At 44.3% G+C, this 13362-nt stretch overlaps 1 protein-coding gene across 2 annotated transcripts in view; it reads left to right on the plus strand.

Moving 5' to 3' along the window:
* Window positions 1–13362, plus strand: part of Pgbd2 (piggyBac transposable element derived 2) — a 34323-nt gene that overhangs the window by 13896 nt on the left and 7065 nt on the right. Inside the window, exon 1 of one of the 2 annotated variants that reach the window (XM_005382331.1) lies at window positions 12991–13232. The exons of the other annotated variant lie outside the window; for it this stretch is intronic. The gene's annotated coding sequence lies outside the window, so the exon portion shown is untranslated. Of the gene's footprint in view, window positions 1–12990; window positions 13233–13362 lie in introns of those variants that run through there. 2 annotated transcript variants of the gene reach the window in all.

Consider the following 13362-nt stretch of genomic DNA (forward strand, 5'->3'; position numbering starts at 1 on the left):
TGGTGCTTTTGCTGTTTTCTGCCACCATGAACTGTTGCCCTCTGCCATGTGCCATTCTGCCTGGGAGCCAGCCGGGTATGGACTGAAACATCCACAAACTATGAGCTAAATAAACCTTTCTTTCCTTAATTCTGGGTGCCAGGTATTTTGTCTCAGTAATGAGAGAAAAGTAACCAACACAACAGCTGAATTCTACAGGAAATGTAGAGAAGACCTAATGCTGCTACTTTTCAAACTCTTTAATGAAAATGAAAAGGAAACAGTACTTTCAGATTTATTCTTGGAAGCAAGCGTTATGCTGATACCAAAACTGGGGACACCCAAGAAAAAAAGAGAACTATAGGCCAATCTCCCTAGTGAATATAGACATAAAATCCTCAATAAGATACTGGCAAACAGAATGCAGCAAGATTATAATCAAGAAGATTATAATCAATTATAGTCAATTATAATCAAGAAGATTATACACCATGACCAAGTGGGATTCATCCGAGGAATGCAGGGATGGTTCAGCATATGCAAATCAGTAAATGTAATACATCATATTAACAGGGCCAAGGACAAAAACCACATGATCATCTCACTAGATGCAGAAAAAGCATCTGGCAATGTCCAACACTATTCATGATTAAAAACCTTATAGATAATTAGAACAGATGGTCTTTACCTCAACCCAAAGAAAGCCATCTATGAGAAACTAACAGCCAACATCATACTAAATGGACAAAAACTGAAAGCTTTCACTCTAAAATCAGGAATAAGACAAGGCTGTCCACTATCACCACTTTTATTTAATATAGTTCTATAAACATTAGCTAGAACAATTAGACAAGAGATAGAAATAAAAGGAAGAAGGATAGGAAAGGAAGAAGTTAAATTATGATTATGTATGGATGACATGATACTCTACATAGAAGACCCCAAAAACTCCATTAAAAGACTCCTAAATTTAATAACCAAAATCAGTAGCATAGCAGGCTACAAAGCCAACTCTCAAAAATCAGTAGCATTCCTGTATACAAACAGCAGACTCACTGAGAGAAAATTAGGGAAACAATCCTTTTCACAATAGCATCAAAAAATTAAATATATAGGAATCAATTTAATAAAGGAAGTAAAAACATTGAAAACTGCAGTACTCTGAAAAAGGAGATGGAAAAACTTGTCAGAAAATGGAAAGGTATCTCTTGCTCTTGGGTAGAAAGAACCAATATAGTGAAAATGACCACACTTTCAAAATTGTTATACAGACAATACAATTCTGATCAAAATAGCAAGTGCATATCTCACAAAATTAGAGAAAACATTCCTAAAATTCATTTGGAACTAGAAGAGACCTAGAATAGCAAAGGCAATCCTGGCCAACAAATGCAAGGCAGGGGGCATCACAATCCCTGACTTGGAATTATATTACAAAGTTGTGATAAAAACAGCATAGTACTAGCAAAAATCAGACCTGAGGATCAGTGGAACAGAAAAGAAGATACATAAACAACTCCAAACACACTTAAAGGAGCCAAACACTTTCACTGGAAGAAAGATAGCCTCTTTAGTAAATGGTGCTGGAAAAAACTGGCTTTCCACGTGCCAAAGATTGAAACTAGATACATATCTTTCACTATGCACTAAACTAAAATGGAAATGGATCAAAGATCTAGATATTAAAACAGAAACGTTAAATCTGCTGGACAACAGAATAGGTAGAACTCTTCAAGACACTGATGTAGGCAAAGACTTTATGAACAAAACCCTGGTCACACAGGAAATATCATAAAGAATCAACAATTGTGATCTCATCTCATAAAAAAACTTTTGCACAATAAAAGAAACCATCAACAGACTGAAGAAATAACCCATAGAATTGGAAAAATATTTTACCAGCTCTTCCTCAGGGAAATGACTAGTACCTAGAATATATGAAGAACTCAAAAACATCAGAACTCCCCCCTAAAGTTAAATCCCAATCCAAAATGGGCATCTGAAATGAATACACACTTCTCAGATGATAAAGTAGAAATGCAAATAAATATATTCAACATCATTGGTCACTTGAGAGTTGCAAATTAAAACAATGCTGAGATTCCATCTCACTCCAGAAAGAATGGCTATTGTCAAGAAATCAACCAATAACAAATGCTGGTGGGGCTGTGGGAATAAAGGAACCCTTCTCCACTGTTGGTGGGACTGTAGACTGGTGCAACTACTGTGGAAGTAAGTGTGGAGATTCCTCAAAAAACTAAAGCTGGACGTTTCATTTGAATTTATTGCCTCTCTTTGTGTCTTCCCAAAAGAATTAAAAGCATCATACCACAGCGATTTATGCACACCCATATTTATAGTGGCACAGTTATAATAGCTAAATCTTGTTAACAGCCCAAATGCCCATCAGCAGATGAATGGATAAAGAAGATGTGTTTTTTTATACAGAGAAGTACTATTCTGCCATAAAGAAGGATAAGTTTGAGGCATTTTATGCTAAATGGATGGACCATGAAATGATACTCTTAAGTGAAATAAATTTGACACACATTCTATGGTGTGGGAAACTGAAAGTGGAAATACCAAAATGTACAACAGAGACTGGAAAATGGAAAGAAAATATTCAAATGAGAAGGGGAATAAGGGATACCGAGAGAGAGAAAGGGAGAAAAGGACAAGAAAAAAAGAGTAGGAGGGAAAAATGGAAATAGGGCTTTGGTAAATAAGAAGGGGAACAGAGGTTCAAAGGAGGGGAGGGAAGTGGGAATGAAGAAGAATCAAGCATATTATGCACAGATACAAATTCCCTACAATGAATCTGATCATTATGCATATCTAATATGTACCATTAAAAAAGCAAAAACAAACAAAACTCCCACCAAAACCAAAATAAAACAAGAACACAATGTTTCCCTTATGGGACGCAAGCTTTCTTACTGTGCCTGTAATAGACCCTTCCAGGGTCTATTTTTTTTTTTTTTTTTTGAGACAGGTCTCACTATGTAGTTCAGGCTGGCCTTGAACTCCCTATATAGCCCAGCCTGGCCTCAAACTCATGGTGATCCACCTGCCTCAGCCTCCTGAGTGCTGGGATTGCAGGTGTGTGCCACCATGCCTGGCTCGTAGCCTATCTTGAGGAACTTTGTGGAAGTAGTGGGACTTCACTGAGGTCCCTTCAGTGTGCACCCCTTGGTTCCATGTCCAGCTGGAAAAGTAACGGAGCCAGAGCCCATAGTGGCTGCTGGGCCAGATGTCTCCAGGAAGGCTGGCACATGTAGAGCTGCCAGTGCATGCATGAGCAACTTCTCATCCGTGTCACACTCCTGAGGCTCCAGTGGCCAACCTTCAAGAGAAGCAGTAGAATGTGATCAGTACTAATGTGATCCGGATCCCTGAGGCACTCTCACCTCTGGGACTCGTTACTGTCCTGTACTGAGAATTGAGGGTGATTGTTGATTTGGACCCAAGGGCCTCATTACCTTCTGGGATCCTTCACTGCTCCATCTGAAAGTTTGCTCCATCTGAAAGTTTGATCTCTTTGAATTCAAAGTATACAGACCCAAGGACTAAAGAACACACTGCTGAGGTTGGGAAAATACCTTCCTAGGCCTTGGAAGAGCGATGGGGTGGGGACCTAGTTTCCATGTTGGGGCAAGGTCATTCATGGAGTTAAAAGTGCGCCTTTTCCATCACCCTGTCCTGGGCTTTTGCCACTTGCTGCCTTTTCTTGGGAAGCAGCACTTTGAGCATGATTGGCCTTCTGGGGAAGAGCATGTTCCGATGCTGGGGACTGCCATGACCAGCCTCCGGTAACCATGCCTGTTGGGATCCTCCCTGCAGGGCTTTATTGGAAACTTAAAAACAAAAGCCTGATATTTACTGCCTATGACAGTAAAAAGCAGTCAACAGGGAATTATCAAGGAAAGACCACACTTTCTGAAAGAGCAAACAAATCAAGAAATCTCAGTAGTGTAAATCTCTATGGTGTGAGGGTGACTTAGCCAAATGTGATAGATTCATTTTTATTTTTAATTAATTTTTATGAATGCAGTGTGATTTTTTTTTGCAGTGTGATATTTGATATATCTTGTGTAGATCATGTTCATATGTATTTGTATACAATACATATATACAGGTGTTTAGAAACACACAAAAATAGTAGAGAGTGTGCCCTGCACTTAGCTCCTCTCAGAGCTAACATTTTACACAAACAATGGGTTTGCTGGCTATTTGCTCATTAATAGCTGGAAGATGTGCATTTTTGGTGAAGGATGCCATAGAAGTAATGCTGTGCCCCCAGAGCAGCACATTAGGGGTACACAGTGTTGGCGGAACTTCCCAGTGATGGTGTCAGTCTTGCTTAGCCAGGGTGATGTTGAGTCAGGAGATGACTGAGGCAAAATTCACACTGACTGCCGGGCTGCCTCTGCTTTGGGAAGTCAGTCTACTTACTCTCTTTGTAAAATTTTTTATCAGTGCATGTTTGAGGTACACAGTGATCACAGTGCTCGTGGGGATCTGGTGTGTGTGCATAACACACCTTCATTCTTTCACTCCCTCTTCTCCCTCTGCTAGGCCAAGTGAGTTCAACAGGAAAGGCGCTCACAGGAAAACCAAAAAGGCAGGAATGAATAAAGCTTTATTAAGCTGGCTGATGGACAGTCTCTAACCGGGAGCCAGAGAAAATGTCCGCGCTGATCTGGCTCTCACCTTCGGTTTAAGTACATTTTAGGTTTCTCTAGTAACCATTACCTCATTTTTTTGAATCTTACAAGAATGTCACATAATGATTACAAAGTTCACTTTTTCCCAGCAGGTTGGACAGCCAAATTCCAAATGACCACTGCAGTTTAACTTTTAGCCTACTTCCCAAACTGTCCTGTTTGTTCTGTTCCCATTTTATGACTGCTGTGCTTTAAATGAGTTGATAACTAACTGGGGGGATGGGGGTGAAAAGTGGGGGTCAGCTTTGAGTGAACTCTAAGTGACTTCTCTTAACATGGAGTTAAAAGCAGAAAATGGAGTCTCTCTTGCCCTATCACTTCCATCTCTCAGTCACCTCCCCTTTTGCAAAGATCTGTCTCCCTTTTCTCTATCATCTATCCTTCATTTTGCTCTTTATTTATACTTTGGGTTTCTCCTATAAGAGAAACCATGCGGCATTTAAGCTGTGTCTGCCTTGCTTCTAACCGTCTCTCACCCTCCTGCCGGCAGGGGGCTGCACAGAGCGGGACTTCCTCTAAGGGCGGGTCACAGAAGCTGCTCTTCCGGAAGAATGCGCCCGGCCGGATGAAGGCTGCGGCTTTGGATTTGGCAGTCTCGGCTCTATATAGTCTTCTCAAACACTGGAGACCATGACTTAAAATCCTAACAAGAACAAGAATGATAAAAATAAAATAAACAACACTTAGTTTTCACTTAATTCTTACAAAAACCTTACAAGGTTCGTACTAGTACTGTGTTCATGTTTAGATGAAGAAATTGAGACCCCCATGAGATTGAGAAATTTACCCACAGCCAGGAAGTCCCTAAGAGGTAGACCCTGATGTAAGCTCAGGTGCTTGATCTCTCACCACGCACGGCAAAGCCTGTCACTGCTGCAGGGCCACCGGAGTAATCCATGTCATAAAGGGACGCATTCCACTCAAATTCACACACAAGCCTTATATACCACACATGACATATGCACCCTCACCCATATAGACACCACCCACACATACACATTCACACACTCACTGTACACATATGCTCCACAAACATAAAATTACACACCCATACACCCTATACTTCACACATGCACCACATACTACACACACAACACAAACCCACAAGCACACAGATACACCATACACACCACACACATATACATATCACACATATTCCACCCACTACACACACATCACACATACACACCAAATAGTGTACGTCACACATACCACAACACACACCATATATGCACTGGTGCACGTACCACACACACAAACCATACACACACACCATGATTATGCATTCATGCATACTCAGGCACAAACAATAACAGTCACATTCACAAAAGTGAAAAGTGTGTAAACAGAAGTGGGATCTTCCCGCATGATCCTACAGGATTTCCCTAACTTATCTTCTATTTGATTTTTTAAAATGCTGGTTCATAACACAGTGATACATGCGCATCCATGCTTATAGCAGTGCAATTTGTTATAGCTAAATCTTGGAAACAGACTAATGCCCATCAACTGAAGAATGGATAAAAAGGATGTAGTATGTTTATACAATGGAGTATTACTCAGCTATAAAGAAAGATAAAGTTGAGGCTTTTATAGGAAAATGGATGCAACTAGAGACCATACTCATAAGTGAAATAAATCAGACTCACATGTGTAAACACTGTATTGTCTCCCTAGTGTAAGAACCTGAAAGAGTGAACAAAATCTGAAAGGAACAATAGATATTGTGAAAGGGAAAGAAACTACTCAAAAGGAAAGAACTACTGGGATGAGGGAAAAGAGGAGATAAAGATAGAAGGAAGGGAAAAATCTGTATGTAGACACAAGATAGCTGAGATAATCATAGTACTAATTTCTATTGGTTTGTGGAAAGGAAGAGTTACTGTGTAATTGTTTGATCAATCTTACATGCCTATATCTAGCTATCTCAGTAACCACTTTGAAGATAACAATATGTAATACAACAACCATTTTTAATTTCCTATCACCATGTTTTGAATTTCTGTATCATTTTTTTATTGTTTTTGTGTTGTTTGGTTTGTCTTTGTTTTTGTTATTTTCTCTTTAAAATAAAAAAAAAATGTCAGATGGTACCTACCCGCTCAGGATTCTCTATAGGTATAAAGCCTGCCTTTGGCCAAGACGGAGAGATACCAGGACTGTGCTGTCTGCTATGTGTCACCCCTGAGTCTGACAGCAGAGGGACAGTGGGGTCAGGGGTGAGCACATTGTGACCTGGCTGTGCTGTGGATATTTCTGGGGAAATCTGTGATTATAAGTGTGACATATGTGCAACAACTCTTGGGATTTCTCTAGGTAAATTTTGAGGATGTTTGATTCCATGAGTTGATGTCTTTTTTGCTCAAAAAGAGATCTTTATTTTGAAGGAGAGTCATAAGGAGAGTCATAAGATGAAGGCCTCAGATACATTAAACAAGTGTTTTTGAAGAAAAATCATCTTTCGTTACCTTGGCTGACCATAGGCTGGGAGAACAAGCCCTGAACCGCTGCACCGAGAGCTTTGAGAAGCCTGCACCCGGTCTTTCCTGGGCGCTGTATGTGCTTTACCTCTGTTGATTTTATTTCATTTTTCTTCTGGCTTTGTTGAGGTAGAGTTGGTAGATAGAACCCTGCACATAATTAATGTAAACATGCTGGTGAGTTTGAGCTTTGTGCATACTTGTGTTAACTATGGCCACAGCCAAGGCAATAAACAGGCAGAGTATCTCCAAAAGTTTGCTTGTGTCCCTACTTTGTGTGTGTGTGTGTGTTGTTTGCTTTGGTAGTCTCACTGTAGTCCTCTTGTTCTCACAAAGAAATCCTTTGCATATCTGAAAATCATCAGAGTTGTAAGGTAACATGGGGCCTCCCTGGCTCCTTCAGAGTTGGCTTTCAAAAAGCTTTTCCTGTTCTACCCAAATTCTCTCCCATCTTCTTGGGGAACAACAGGCAGTACCAACCCTAGTAACTGGTAGAAGTTATGAGGTGATAACTCATTGTGGTGTTAATTTGCATTTCCCTGAAAATTAGTGGTGATGAGCTTTTGGTTCCATAGACCTATTGACTGTGTGCTTTTTTTCAGAAATGACCATTTAGAAACCAACCTTTTAAACATTTGGTTCATAACCCCAAATTCTCTATGTGCTTTAAATATTTAACTCCTCAGAAGATGTGTGGGTTCCTTATGTTTTAAGTCTGAGTTCCTTACACAGTTTGGATATTAACCCCCTATAAGATGTGTGATGAAAAAAAAACAGACTACACCTTTCTCCATTCAGTGGTTGTCATTTACTCTGGGATGGTTTTCTTTGCTGGTCCAGCAGAAAATGGTCACATCTTGCTTTTCCAGACGTCCTATACTTGGGAGCCTCATTTATTTGGAAAGTGCTTTTCTGTCTCTCTCTGGGGGAGAGGGAACTGAATGATTGTGAAGCGGACTCAGGGGACTGAGCCTGACTGAGCATCTTGGCCTCTGTTGGAGATGCCCAAGCTCAGAGCTCTGTTCTATCAGAAATGAATGATTTCAGGGTAACTTAGTGATGACCACTGGGCAGTGAGCAATTCTTTGTGGTCTGGGGAGGGTTCAGGCAGGAATTTCTGTCTTACCTCCACATAACAGAAGCTGGAGTTTAGTATGCCTTTCCCTTGAGATTTTCTGAATTGCCTCCAGTTCATCTAGCAGAAGGCCAGGACGTGTGCACAAGAGCACCTTGTGAAGTCATGCCCGTGGTTGATGTCAGGTGACCAGATTAGCTCACCCCAACAAATCAACAGGAAGCAAGCCCTCACTGTGTGGAGCAAGCAGCCTGATCACTTCTCTGGTCAAGCACAAGCCCCCTTCTGCAGGCTGAAGGCCCGGGAAAGAAGCCTGGTTCAGCATAGTGCCCTGGTCTCGTTTCTAACGTTTCCATGCTGTAAGATCCCACCGTGCAGCAAGAGGAACAGCAGAGAGTATGGAACTGGTGATGTACTTTGCTCAGGAGGTGCTGAATTGCTCTTGTAGCTGGTGTCACCTCTTGTGTGAATGTTCTGGCCTTGCAACAGGACGGGAGGACTTTCAGTGCTTGAGCTGTAGGAAGAGCACAGAGCAAGGCAGAGAAATACACACCAGACCCGGCAGGCAACAGGCCAGATCCACCCTGCATCCTGGTCTGGGGCAAAGCTTTTTTTTGGTCTTTTTTGAGAAAGGGTTTCACTATGCAGTTCAGGTTGGCTTGAACTCACTTTTTAGCCCTGGCTGGCCTCGCACTCACAGTGATCCCCCTGCCTCAGCCTCCTGAGTGCTGGGATTACAGGTGTGTACCACCATACCTGGCCCTAAGCATCTTTCAAAAGATTAACACATCCACATGCAGAGCTGAGGAGAAGCTGACCTGGGCATTAAGACAGCAAAAGGAATGACACAAATGAACATAGAGGTGTGTGACTGTTATCCTGTTTCAGTCACCTATCTGATGTCCATAGGCTCAAGTGATTTAGCAAAAGTGCCTTCACAGTTCCTCAGGGCAACCTGAGAAGTTGTCACCATAACCCACAGGTCACAGGTGTTGTCTTTCAGCCTAACTAGTGAGAGGCTCAGCTGTGTGACCTCCCGAAGCGGTGACTTTTTTAGTCCATTAAGACATAGTAAGTCCATTAAGACACAGTAAGACATAGGGTGTTTAACTTAGGGTCTTTATTTTTCTTCTCTGTGACACATTTACTTTCAACTGGTAACAAACAGGTCGAGTGCCCAGGGATATATACATTTTCTCCCTTGTAGTGGCCATGTCCCAGTCCTCAAGGGTCTTCCCGGAGCTCGAGCTTGGGATGATTTCTCAGCACCACACGGGCCGCTCACACAGAACATGTTTGACAGAGTTTCTGCTCTCTGCCCACACCAGCCCGAATCTGCTCCTCCTGATACCCTTGTCCTGACTTAGCTGGTGGCACCTCCATGGTTCCAGGTGCTCAAGCCAGAAGACAGGTCATCCTGGGTTCCTGTCTGCACCCATGCCTGCAAATCCCACCTGCTCTACCTTCAAGGTTTACCTCAGATCCCACCACTCGGTGGCACAGTTGGTGCTCCCTTGGTGCCCTCCACCCTGTCCCCATCTGGATGTGTAGGCTCTTCTCTCTTCCCTCCCCCTCTCCCTCCCTCTGCTACTGGGCTTGCAGATTTTGTGACAGGGACTCCAGAGTCTTGGCATCTCCTCCTTCAGCTGTCTTTCTCTCACCTGTCAGCTTCGAGCAGATCTCCGCTCAGCTCTGCATGCTTATCACTAAAGGAGTATCAGTGTTATGAGGCTTATTGGCCCCAAACGTAGCCAGTCTATCTCATCCTCCTTCAAGACTGAAGGGACCCAGATATGTTTAAATAAAGTAACTTTCAAGATCTGTGGAGACATCGAATTGCCAGCCTTTGGGGTCCAGTTCCAGACCACCTGGAGTGCTGCCTAGGCGTCCTGAGTCATTGCCCTGAATGTGCAGCCACCTGGATTCCAGGAAAAGCAGAGCCTCACAGCCCAGCCCACGATGAAGTCTCCCCCAGGTGAGAGCTATGACATCATGACTGAAACCGGGGGTGCCCAGTGGATAAAGAGAACTTGGGAATTGTGCACAGTGGTGTGTTACTGTGCCATAAGGGAGGATGAACTTGTGTCATCTGTAGGAAAGTGGATGCACCTTGAGACTATAATGCTAATGCAGTAAATCAGACACAGAAGGCTAAATACCACATGGTTTCTCTTACATGAGGAACTTAACATCTAAAAATTTAGGAGCAAAATAAAAGATGATAGGAAAGAGGGAGATAGACTTTGTGGAGATGGGAAGGGGATCAGTCTATGGGACAAGACAGGAGGGAAGGGGAAAAAGAAAAAAGAAGGCACTCCAGATCGTATTTAAAGAAATGAAACGGAGGCTTCCCACCCTAAACCAGAGGAATCTCTCATGATGGAAACGGGACTGCTCCCTCAAGCTGTAACAGCTCTCCCAGGACCTCGCAGACCCAGCCTGTGATAGCCATCACCCAAACCATGAGCTGACCAGGATGACCTATGGCTGCCCCCTGTGCCAGCTCCCAACCCTTGCCCTGGTGTGTCAGGCAGAGGTCTGGGAGTCTCCTGAAGACCCTCTCTGCTTCCCTGGTTCATCTCTGCACCCGGCAGATGAAGTGAGGCTGACTCAGAGCCAAAAGTCTCTCCATCACAGAATAAGGACCTCAGAAGGCAAAAGTAAAGTAAAGCAGGAGTTTTACTGTAATATTGCAAAGGCAGGGAGAAGTCAGGGTGAGCTTCTCAGCATGGTGTCTTTGCCTTGTCCCTACTTACAAAGTTAAGCTTATTTGCTAAAAATAACTATTTCACTGATCAGAACAATCAGGGCCTTCACTTTTGTTTCTGGGAAGGGGACAAGATTAGTTAGGGATTTCTTAAGCACGAGTAACTTTCTTATAAGGAAATAGCAGGGTACGTTTTCTCTAGTGCATGGTACACAGAGAAGCATGTGATGTTTTTACAATCGTCAGCCACAGATAAGCATGTGATGATGTCTGTGGCAGATGAGCATGTAAAGATTCTGCCATCATCAGCCATCTAGACCTTGCCCTGGGTCCCTGCCTACCTGCTCCCTACACCCTAGTGTAGACTGTCCCTACAGCCCTGCTTCCCTTTCGGTAAAGCCCCGTCAGCCCCTTCGAGACAGACCTTGAGCCTCTTCATCTGTGCTTCCCAGTGTGGCCACGTTGACCAAGCTCTTCTGCCCTTCACCACTGGTCATCTCCTCGGTTGGCATTTTGGGACTGGTGGCTGAGCCTGGCCTACTGTGGGGCTTTTGCTGCTGGTGAAAGTCTCAGTAGGATGAAGCCCTTATAAAGCAGTGATGCTCAAGGGGCAGTAGGGGCAGAAGAGTTTGCCCCTGCAAGGGAAATAGTCTTTTTTGTTGTCATAACAACACAGAGACCACAACAGGGACAGAGGACAACCAAACTCCTGGACCCTTAGCCTGTAACTAATTAAAAACCTGATTTGCATTGTTTTCTGAGGCAGTTAGGGAATTGAAAGCAGTTTTTTGCTTAACAGCAGTGACTTCACTCGGGCCTATAGATGCCCAGTCAGTAACTAAAGGCAGAGCAACATGGGGCCTTCACTTTTTCACCTTGAAAATTCAGATCAGAGCCCTTGTTTAGTCTACATACAGGCATGGTGATTATTTAGGGAAGTTCTGTTTAAAAGTTGCCAAAATTAGGTTGGTTAGGCCTATTGTTATTATGTTTGTGGTACTCAGGATGGAACCCAGGGCCTTTACATTAAACTACATCCCCAGCCCTATCTATTTAATTATCTATATACAGGGTCTTGCTAAGTTGCTAAGTTTCCCAGGTGAGGCTCTGAAAACCCTAAAAGTACAGGACCTGTCTAATTTCTCTTTTAAGACTGAGGACACTTGAGAGGCTGAGGAGGAATGCTGTGAGTTTGATGGCAGCCTGGGCTGGGACAAAAGTCAAGAACCTACTCCTGAGTGGACAGCATCCTCTCCTCTTTGGGGGGACCTCCTTGGACCTCACCCATTGACAATAACTGGGGAGGTGGGAGAGTTGTATGCTATTAGGATTTAGTAGGCGGAAGCCAGGTATGCACAACTTCCTTCCTACAATTACGGTATCAGTAACAAGTAAAAACACAGGTCCTGATAGGATAGCAAGGTGACATGAGATAATGGAATTCCCTGTTACCCGAAATTCAAATTTAACTGTATTTTATATGGTGATCCTCCCTATAATGTACTATTAGGCAAAAATACGGAGTGTGGAGCTTGAGAATCCCTGCCAAACGGGAGTGGTCTTTAAGCCCTAGTTTACTTCACAAATTGTCCAGGGCTTGTAAGGTGCAGATTTTTACCCATCCTTGGATTTTACCATTTTCTCTCTCTTTTTTCCTTTTTGTTTTTTGGTTTCTGTTGGGGCTTGAACCCAGGGCCTCACAACCTTGGGCAAGAGCTCCACCACACATCTCTGCATCCCCAAGCCCCGTTTCTGATTCAGGAGTTCTGGGGTGATACCCCGGGATTTGCACGTCTATCGATTTTCCCGTTGACAGCTGCTGCTAGTTTCAGGCCACACGCGAGAACTGTGATCATTCGGCAAGGAATATCGCTGCAGCGGGGTGAGCACTGGTTCTCCCGGCAGGGGGCACTTCCGCGTTCGGTCCCCGGGCCTCGGAGCACTTCCGGGCGCCTCTAGGCGCCTCGGAGGTCCGGGCATCTCCATGGTGTCCCAGGATGGGGGCGTGCCCTGGTGGGGGCGTGGCGAAGAAGGCGGGCCCAGGCGCGGCGAGTGTTCTCTTGCCGGACGTTGCGAGGCCGCTACGCCTCCCCGCAGCGCGGAGTCTGGTCCCCGGCCACGCGCAGCCCTTTTGGGGTCAGGTCCGGCCTGTCCTGCTATGCGTCACCCAGCTTGTGCTGCAGGAAAGGCCCCGACAAGCATCGGGCCTTGAACTTTGTTTTCTTAGCGGCGCCCGAGGCCCACACCCTCGGTGCGGCACGCGGCCGGTAGGTGGACGGGACCCGGGCAGGGACAATGGACCGCGAGGCGCGCGGGTTTCAAGGCCGCGTGGGGGCGCTGCGGCTGGCGGCCTGGGGGCGGGGCTGAGGCTGGGCGGAGCTGGGGGGCGTGGCGGAG

This window comes from Chinchilla lanigera, unplaced genomic scaffold (genome assembly GCF_000276665.1).
Source record: "Chinchilla lanigera isolate Chin_1 unplaced genomic scaffold, ChiLan1.0 scaffold00017, whole genome shotgun sequence".
NCBI lineage: Eukaryota > Metazoa > Chordata > Mammalia > Rodentia > Chinchillidae > Chinchilla > Chinchilla lanigera.